Source organism: Punica granatum, chromosome 5 (assembly GCF_007655135.1).
Source record: "Punica granatum isolate Tunisia-2019 chromosome 5, ASM765513v2, whole genome shotgun sequence".
Lineage (NCBI taxonomy): Eukaryota > Viridiplantae > Streptophyta > Magnoliopsida > Myrtales > Lythraceae > Punica > Punica granatum.
Genome location: NC_045131.1, coordinates 24,617,965 through 24,628,220, shown reverse-complemented (window position 1 = coordinate 24,628,220; position 10,256 = coordinate 24,617,965).

The window sequence follows — 10,256 nt, the reverse complement described above, 5'->3', positions numbered from 1 at the left end:
TCGCTCCCGTGGAGGGTGCTCTTTGGAGGATAGAAGCTCTTGAATCCGAATGTGTTATATCTCGGGGCTTGTCGTTGCATGTTGTTGGTGGTGAGCTTTTGTAGTGGTGAAAACCGAATTTGCCCTGGGGTATTGCTCGATCTCGACGGAAATGCTCGCGCCGATGTTAAATGGTTTGCTCAATCGTCTCCATCTTCGGCTTCGGAGGGGGGTACCTCTTAGTCGAACCCTTTTTCTATCGAGGTAAAAGGTAAAGGGCCCGATAGAGTTCTCGAAGATGTGTGAACCTATGCATCGTTCTTCGCCTATGATTGCCATGTCCCTGTGAAAGCCGACAGAGAAGATGATGTATTAGACGATTTTGTGGTGAAATATGCGATAAGAAATGTAGAGTGGACCCATGAGAGATCCCTTCATCCGTCACGTGGCCCATGGGGTGCTACGCGTGGGGGACACTTATTTCCGAGAGTATAGTCATCACCACACCGGAGTGGCTAGACCATGGTTGGTGTCTGCACCTCATTTTGGCTCACTTTTCCAAACAACGATATTAGTAATGGTCCAGATTATGACTTGAGCAGGAATACAAAAACGGCTAGGCAGAGCAAGAAATCACTATTCATCCTCAAGTCGGCAAAATTGAGCAGAAGACATGCACATGTGATAGAAGGACTCCAGGGGTAACCAAAGGGTAATAGAGTGACTAAAGAGCTCAACAATGTCCAAAACCGGCATTTCCAGTGTACTACATGGACAATCCTATTTTCCGATAGTTCGCTCGACCGTTGGAAGATAGCCAATATTGGACTTCAAAAATCCACATCAACGCCAAACAGATGAAAAGTGTCGTCAAACGCATTTCACAAATCATCTGCTCTATACAGTACAACTTTCTGTATATAGACAACTTTTCAGCGGAAGCCCAAAAATGCCGGTTTCTCGGAGAAAAGTTAATTCCAAATATCATATGCGGCCATGCCCCACAATCATACAGAGCACGAGCAGTGCTTCAGATTATCTTTTGGAAACCATACAGACACCCCGAATGACTTCCGAGCGACAAAACGGGCATACCCCTCTTCGAAAGAGCATAACCGGAGACTGGTCTGATAGAATAATGGCAAATGAGGTTGACACTGTATTGCCTCAGAAACTCCAGCGGACAGACGCAATTGGACAAATCAGACAGTAAAACCCTTCACGGTTTCCCGAATAACCTCCGAGGAGCACAAAAGACCATTTTCAGTGAAAATCCATATCCGGAGGTCCTCTTTGGGGAAACTTGACGCTGGATGCCTACCTTACACAGTGCTAGCCTTCTCAAGGCTCAATGTGGAACCGTCGGAAGGAATCACACAACTTATCTAGTCCCCCCGAGCAGTGTGTTAAGGGTCTCAGATGCACTTTTCATATCCTTAGAGGCCCAATATCAGTAAATAGAGATCACAGTGATCTCCAGATCGCCCAAGAAACTCAGAAAGTAATCTGAGAAATCCAGTTTTGGCCTCCTAGGACATTGCCGGCTCCATATTTGCATTTACCGGCTTAAGGGTCAAGTGCCCACGTAATTTGACAATTTATGTCAAAATGACAGACGTGGGATGCAGATACAAGATATGCTGTCAGAAGTTGATAACCTCGCTCTGAATGCATAAAAGGAGCAAAACCGGTTTTCGAGCCTCATACAGACATTTGGCAATTTCTCACAGAAAATGCCAATCTCGGACTCATTAAATCCGTTTCCTCGCATATATCGATAATTCAACATTCGGTTCGAAGCACGAGCCTCGAATGCACTATCAATCGAGACCCGAGCTTTTTCCCGGTTTCTCCTCTTCGATTGTAGGACCCGCGGGTTGCCCAAGATGAGTCACCATTTGCTCTAGAAGTTTCTTCTTCTTCTTCAATGCAAGAAGCCAACTTGCGCTCTCTTAGCCAAAATATCTTGGAGATGTTGAAGACAACACTCAATGCTCATCAATGCTCATGAATGCTCTTGGATCATCTTCATCAAGAACACTTGGTCCGCATTCATCCTCATCCTCATTAGGCAAACTGAAATTTGCTAATGGGAGGCTTAAGTGTGCTTAGTTTTGCTCAATTGCTCATTAGCTTTGCCTATAAATAGCCCCAAAGTGATTAACCTAATCACTTCTCCTCTTGCACACTCTCTCCAAGTTTTCTCCCTCAAGAAAAGCTCTCAACTCCATAGCCAAAACCAGCAAGCTTCAACACTTCAAAACCAAGAGAGAAAAACCGAAGAAAACCCGAAGAAAGCTTTGAGTTTCTTAAGTCGGAAGCCGATGTTCATCATCCCGACTTAAGTTCAAAAATTCTCAAATTCCATGGACCACATGTTTTGGACCCAAGGAGTTCATTTATGAACTTGGATTTTTGGTTTGAAGTCATTTGCTCATCATTTCAGGTCATTTAGGTGATTTCGGGTGAAGAACGTGCTCTCGGGTGAACAGTACAACCGTCGCTGCCCGCCAACCACGCGCCCACGCGTATCGCCGCGCGCCCGAGCACCTTCCCACGCGCTTGACCCCCTATCGCGCACGCCTAGCCACGCGCCCATCCTTGCTTGAACGTGCATCCTTTGCACCCGAGCACCCTTCCAAGCGTTCAACCGAGTCACCCGACTCTCAAACACTTCCCCGACTCTTTCCTCGTATCCCGAGGCTAAGTAAATCGCTCTTGACTTAGAGAAGTTAGGGCTTTTACATTTATTGCATGTTTATGGAGTTATATGGTGCACAAAGCATGTTCACTTGCAAGATTTCATTTTTATGCATTTTTACATTATATCATGCACGTTTATCATTGATTAACATGTCAACATGTCGGGAAACACTTGGATCATAGTTAAGAAGAACATCCCGGCCCGGGAAAGGCAAATAGCTCACGGGTTACACTCCAAAGGAGGTGGCCGAATGCTCTCTTGCTCTTTTCGGAGAAGGAACGATTTTCTTGACCCGATCCAAGTTCGATTCCCAAGTTTCCTTGTGTTTTCCCGCATGCATGAAGTCGGTATTGTTTTATCGATTCCCTAAATAACTTGTTTATGCATGTTTGCATGTTTGAATGTGCTAAACAAATCATGGCAATACCGGCTTTTGTCAAAAACGTGTCATTTATCGTGTTTGTTGTTTGAGCATGCGAGAAATGATTCGAAACGAGACGGGGAAAACTCGTGGAACCCGATGTGGGCCATGAGACCTCTCGATTTTCTCCAAGGAGAAATGGCCGAGAGTTTCTTAGACTAGTACCGGTTGCAAGAGGCTTCCTCCTCTCGTTTTAAATCCGTTCTCAGATTCCGTGCAATTTGCAAGTTTCTTTACTTCAAGAACCTCACATGAAATGTCTTTCAAGCAAACATGCATGGATTCGCGAATTGGTGACTCATTCGGGTTCATTCGGTTATGAGGGTATTTTGATCATTTTGACCAAATTATCCTCGATCCTTGTGAAACCGTCTCGGTCATCGAGTCACGAATCGTTTTCACAATTAATGCATTCGGCACAACCCTTAAGCATTAATTTCACGAACGGGTTAATCGGGACGCTCACACGGTTAATTCATTCAATTCAAACAACTTTGCACGAACTGGACATTAATTTGTAACTCACATCAACGAATTACAAAACGGTGTTAATTCCCTTTTCAAAACCCTCATACTTTCAAATCCGTATTGTGTTGTTCTCCTTTTCTGAAAACAAATTTTCAAATCAAGGACAAGAACATCATTTTGTGATTTGCCGTCATCTTAGCATCGTTTGAGATGTCAGTTGGGTATTCTGTATCAAAATTACAATTACCTTACTAATCATTTCATTCGACTTAATCAAATGCTAGAAAATGGTTAGGTGGAACTCTAGGTTCCAAATCTAGAGTCAAAATACGAGTTGGGTTAATTCAGTGGTAATTCAATATCACAACACCAAATCACTGTCAAAACAATCCACACACACGAAACTTGACTACGGATACCCGATATGTCAGGTTCTCAAACCAAAGCCGAATGCAAAAATATTGGCACGCGTTGTTTGTTTAGCATATGGCATTTGCTTGCAAAAGCACACTTGGATTAATAAACTTGTTAATCCACGTACATTTGGTGAATACAAACACATTGTTTGTTATTTACCTGTTGATTGTTATCTTTTCGCACTTGTTTGCCATGCGGGTTGAGCCTGATCCCTAGGCCGAATGATATTAGGGTTCAACGCCCTAATCATCGATCACAGGGTCCAACGCCCTAATCAACACTCACAGGGTCCAATGCCCTATTCAATGAGAGCGTGCATTGAATTTCAGTTTTTTCGGTGTTTCCCTAAACTCACGGTGACTTAGAGTGGAATAATAACCGAACACGAGTCGACTGGAATTCAGCCATTTGTAATTTGTATTTATTGTTTTCGAGAGCATTGTAAGGACTTTTATTTTGTACATTCATTATGTAAGAATTCCAGTCGGTAAGCGAACGGTCCGAGAGTTGAATTAATCGAATTGGTTTAATGCTAGCCCAAAGGAAAGTAAATCCAAGAATTCGCGGTTCTGGTTCACGCAAGGATTCAACCTCCATGGTTCGATGAACTGTAACGCAAGATTGTGAACCAATTCCCCGACATACAGGTTTACTTCTCTCTCGGCTTCTCAACCGACATCGTTTAGTTCACCGAATCTCCAGTGTCAAAACGTGCAAGCCGAGTGCAACTTAATTCAAGCGGTAAATAATAAAACATGCAAGCCTAGTAAACAAGAGTACCGAAAGGGCGTGCGGGATATAGGCCCACACGTAACATGAACCCCCGAACACGGATTTTCTGGTTCCACACAGATCAATGCCTTAACAACAAACTAGGTGTTCCATACCCCTAGACTCGAGTAACTTATCCGCCCTCGACCTACGGGTCGTAAAATGATAAGTGGCGACTCCTTCTCTCACACGTGTCCGTCACGCGTCCCCACGGGAAGGTGGACACTCCCAAGTCACGCGATTTCAAGTCGCGCGCATGCGGGCCCCGACGAGAGTCTACATTCGGGTCCGTATAGTTAGGGCCGCATAAGTATATACTTCCCCGGGTGCGGGTAGGTATGCGCAGCTGTCCTAGGGAAAGCTCGAGGAGCAGGGTCCCACAAGGACAAGCAAGTCGAACGGGCCCAACAGAATCGATGGGACGTCTTTCGAGACTGTCCTAGTGTCCCTTGAAGGGTTCGCTCGTGCCAAGAGCCCATTTGGGAATGCATTAAAATAAAATAGAAGGGGAGCAAAACGGTAGATTAAGAAAGGGGAACGTGTTGCCCCGGTGGCCAATTGGTTGCCACAGTGGAGGGCGGGTCGAAACCATCCTTCGGTTGGAGGTGCAACCATGCAAATGACTTTCACGGCAGGTGGGGTGGGCCATGTTTCGTCTGTTGGGGCAGTTAGTTGCGATCTTTGTGAAGGGAGGGTTAGGATTCGGTGTCGAAAGTCTGAGGAGCCGGGGCAGGGAGTGTTCATTGTCCTGATCGTGGCCGTTCAAGGTTCAAATTGTCTTCTTGTCGGTTATTTCCTTGTAGGCGTCGTGCGAACGCACTGAGGGACGTGTGAAGTGCACTGAGGGTGCGTGCATGGGTACAAAATGTGTTCAAACGACGAAGGAACGCTCTTGGTCACATGGGGGGACGCGCTCGGTCTCGCGGTGGCGCTCTATTGGTTAGTTTCGCTTGTAGTACTGGAATGCGGGGTAGTTGCTATGAGAAATAATAACTAAATGGAAGGCATGCGATGCGTGAATTTTGAAAAGCTAATGTTGTCGTTCATATTGACTTAGAAGGTTCGAAATACAATGCAAATTTTGTAAAATCAAATCCTAAATTGATCTTCCACCACACTCAAGGCACGAGCGAGCGTCGCTTCGGAAAGCATCGGTTCTAGGCTGAGACCTCATAGAGGTATCTATCCTAGGATGTATGCGGACCTCCGCGGGTCCTCTTCGTAGACCTCTCCAAGGAGACGCTCTTTCGAGCCAACCCTTGGTCGCGTCTCTGAAGCTCGGTGTGGGTTTGAGGGTGTTTCTTCTTAGGTTGCAGCTAGTTGGTGAGTTCTTCATCTTTCTCAGCAGCTTTCCGGCGAAGGTAATCGATCCCGTTGTTGGTAAGGTCGACCATGGTGGCTGTGCCTGAATTGGGGGATGTCTTGATAGGTGTGCCGGTCTTGGTTTGCGGAGGCTCAATGGGATCTTCGCGTGTTGACGGACTTTGTCGAAGCGCGAACAAGAGGCCGAGCGTAGCATCCCTTACCAAGATGAAAGAAAGACCAACTTAGGACTCATCAATATGAATGACACCTTAATTTTGTAAAACATATGATGCATGTGTGCAAAGAAAGTAAATGCCAACGGCTTAGTATAAATTATAAGGTACATCGCTCTTGAAACAGAAAAGACTCAAGTGGCACGCAGGCCGACTCGATGGACTGATCGTCGAAGCCAGGTTGGAGGATGGCATGGAGGCTTAGCACAATGCATGGTTTCGGTACTATAGGGACCGTGCTATCTAAGGATGGAGGCTCCCGACTCAAGGGCATGAATTCCTTGAAATCGAGCGGAATTCTTTTCAAGGCCTAAGCGGCAGTCGAACTGCGCGCCGTACCCCTACTTCAAACCCCTATCTAACCTATGCTCCTATTACCGGTCGTGGAACGCGACCCATAGGTACCTAGAGCTATCATGATATGCAATGCGAGTGCATAAATAAAAGTGTGTAAAGTAGATAAGCGGAAAATTGTAGGAAACGGTAAATAAACAAGCAAGCAAAGCTAGCGGGAACGAGCCCGAACCCTCTAACTGTCCCCAGTGGAGTCGCCAAGCTGTGCGCACCCGAATTTTAATCTCGTCGGGGCACGCATGCGTGCGCCATTGCACGGCTTGAGAGTATCCACCTTTCCGGGGACGAACGACGGACGCACGTGAGAAGGAATCGCCACTACCTGTTTACGACTAGAAGGTCGAGGGCTAGTGAGTTGCCCGAGTCTAGGGGTACGGGATACACCTAGTATGCTAAGGCAATGGTCTGTATGGAATCAGAAATTCTAAATTCAAGGGTTCTATTACGTGTGGGCCTATATCCCACACGCCCTTTTGGTACTCTACCTTGCTAGGCTTGCCATTTTATTTATGTACTGCATGATCTAGGGTTGCACTTGACTCGCCCGTTTTGACACCGTAAATTCGAAGAAACTCTCTAACCGGATTCTTACATAAATAAACGTACAACATAAGCCCTTACATTGTTCTCTCAAATAAATAAAAATAAAAATTACAATGATTGAATCCAGATTAGTTCGCGTTCGATCATTATTCCACTCGTGCTCACCGTGTGGTTTTGAAAAGACTGAAAATTAAATTAAGGTGCGCACTCGGTGTATGGGGAAATTGGTTCCCGTGATCAACGGTTAGAGGCGTTGGACCCGTGTAAATCGTATCCTAAGGATCGGGCTTGACCCGTATAACAAACAAGTGCGAGAATGTAACAAGTAAGCACAAATAAACAAACAATGGGATTTTGTTATTGCCGAATTTACGTGAATTAACTGATTATTAACCGGGGTATCTTGGCATGCAAATCCTACCCTAAAGCAAACAAGCACGGTGATAGAGAAGGCATGTAGCATTCGGTGTTATTTTTATGGACCCGACAAACATGGAGTCTGTGATCAAATCTCAAATGCGTCGGTTATTTTTAAATTATTCTGTATCATCACAATGTGACTTTACAGATTATGACAAGAGTGTTTTTGCTTGAAACCCAAAACCTAAACCTTTGCTCGACTATTTACCGATGTTTAATTAAGTCGAGTTTGTGATTAATATGTTTTCCCGTGTTTTGACCCATTCTAAGCACAAAACTACACTAGGGTGACGGCGGGACAAGAACCGACAATCATGCCCTTGAACCGGAAAATATGTTTATGCATGGAAAATATGTATCTCGGTGCTTTTGAAATTGTGAATTTTTAAAAGGGTATAGCTAACAGATTTTGAACTGTCGACGCGATTACAAATTATTAATCGGTTCATGCAATTCATTTAAAGGAGTGAAGTGATTTAATTTAGCCAAGTTTACTGTCCCGATCGTCCCATATGTTGAATTTTAAGTCAATTAAAAATTTGCCGAATGCTTTAGTTTACGGATTTCGATCCGTCGGAATGGCCATTAGTGGGCCGCCCGATAAACTCTAATTTCCGACCGTCTTGGGGTTAAATCCAATTTTAATAAACTTTACGTGATTAAACTGATTCATGTGAGGTTTTGATCAAAGATACATTCAAACATTCCGAGCACACGGATAAGGACAAAACTATCACAATAAAATAGAACACGGTCGCATACGATCTTCTATCACCCACGGTCATAACGCACATTTCATAAATTGCTCAACGATCGAATTAAAAATAATTTTGAAAGAATAGAGACTGATTTGGAAATTCGGCTAAAAATCTCGGGGACTGATTTGAGACAGCTTGAAAAGTTTCCTGGACTAATTTGGAACGTCTGGAAAAGTTATGTGGCTGAATGGGAATTAGAAAATGGCCTGGGACCTGATTGAAACAGACTTTAAAGTTGGGACTAATCTGGAAAATAGTGAAAAAGTGTCACAGGGACTTGACTGAAACGAATTAAAAGTTCTTTGGACTGATTTGAATGACCTGAAAATTATGTGGCTGAATTGAAGGTGTTAAAATGGCCCTGGACTTGATTGAAATTATTTTTTTTAAGTTCAGGACTGATATGAAAAGAGGGAAAATGTCACAGGGACTGAACTGAAATAGATAGAAAACTTTTAAAAACCAGGTTTGGAATAATCCCGCTCATCGACACGGTCCACAAACGTTCATTTCACATTATGACCATCCAAACGAGACCCTATGCATGCTACTAAGTTCGAGATTCCGTACCTTATCCTAGGAGGTTCGTAGAATCGATTAGCTTGGAGGACCCTTGACTACCGCGGACCGAGGTGTCCTTCAAGTCGGAACTCAACCTAAGCCTAGGTAAGTCTCCATGTCGTTTTGTAGCCACATTGGGGTCGTCCATCTATCTTGTTGTCTTTCCACCTTTCTTCTCCTCCCATGATATGCAAGAAAACGAAAAGGAAACGAGGAGACGGGACGAGGTAGGAAATGATGATTCTAGATGACTAGAACCAACAAAAGGGGCAAATCAAGCACCAGATCGACACTCGCTTCACGTGTCATTCACGAATCGATTAAGTCTTCTCATGCTTTATCATGCATTTTATCATCCTCATTTCACCATCGGCGTGAGAAAGAGTAAGTTATATGGGCCTAAACGTTGAAACATCTTTCTTACTCCTCATATGTGATCAAAACAGGCCTCAAAGATTCAATATCATATCTATCCAAGGCTGAAATAAATGTCGTACATTGACATCAAAAAGGCCAAGATGATGCAAGATGTAATGGGAAGCGGCCCTAAGGTGTCTAGACGTGAGAAAGACTTATAACATGATATAAAGAGAGACAAAACGGTCCTTTAAGCAACCTAAATGGTCTTGACCAGAATGTAATGGTCCCCTAAGTCAAACATCAAGCAAACCATTCTCCCTCAACATCAGGCAAATCTCAATCTCCGTCATCATCGCAATTCAGCCATGCATTTAGATATAGCATTAAGCCCACAAGATCATGACGAAACTATTCCAAATCGGTCGAACAAACACCAAGCATTTCAGCCGATTACAAAAGCTCGTCAATAAATTGTCAAAGTCGAGCTAAACATGCCCAAATCAGTTAAAGGAATAACATGCATATCAGCCCATATAGTAAGCTCGGTTTAAAGTCAACGAAATCATGCCAAACAAGCTCGAAATTATCAAAGAACTGTAATATGATTCAGTCACCGCCTAAGATGTGAATTCGAGATTTTAGAATCGAGCAAATCTCCACAGAATCACCAAAGAAAACAAACTACAGCTTAACATAGACTTCAAACCAGAAAGATTGAGCAAAACATTCTTTAGGCGGCCGATAATTGCTACACGACTCAGCTTAATGACAAACATCCAAGCTCGGGGAGAAGAATCTCACCAAACCTCACCATTTTGGCTCGCAAATGGGCTCTGGAGATGCTGCTCAGGGGCTCAAGGCTAAGCTCGTGGGTACTCAAATCTGCAAAAGGAAGGACAAAAAAATGACAGCACAGCAGGAGGTGGCCACGTATTGTACAGAGAACGAGAGGCAAAGAGAGA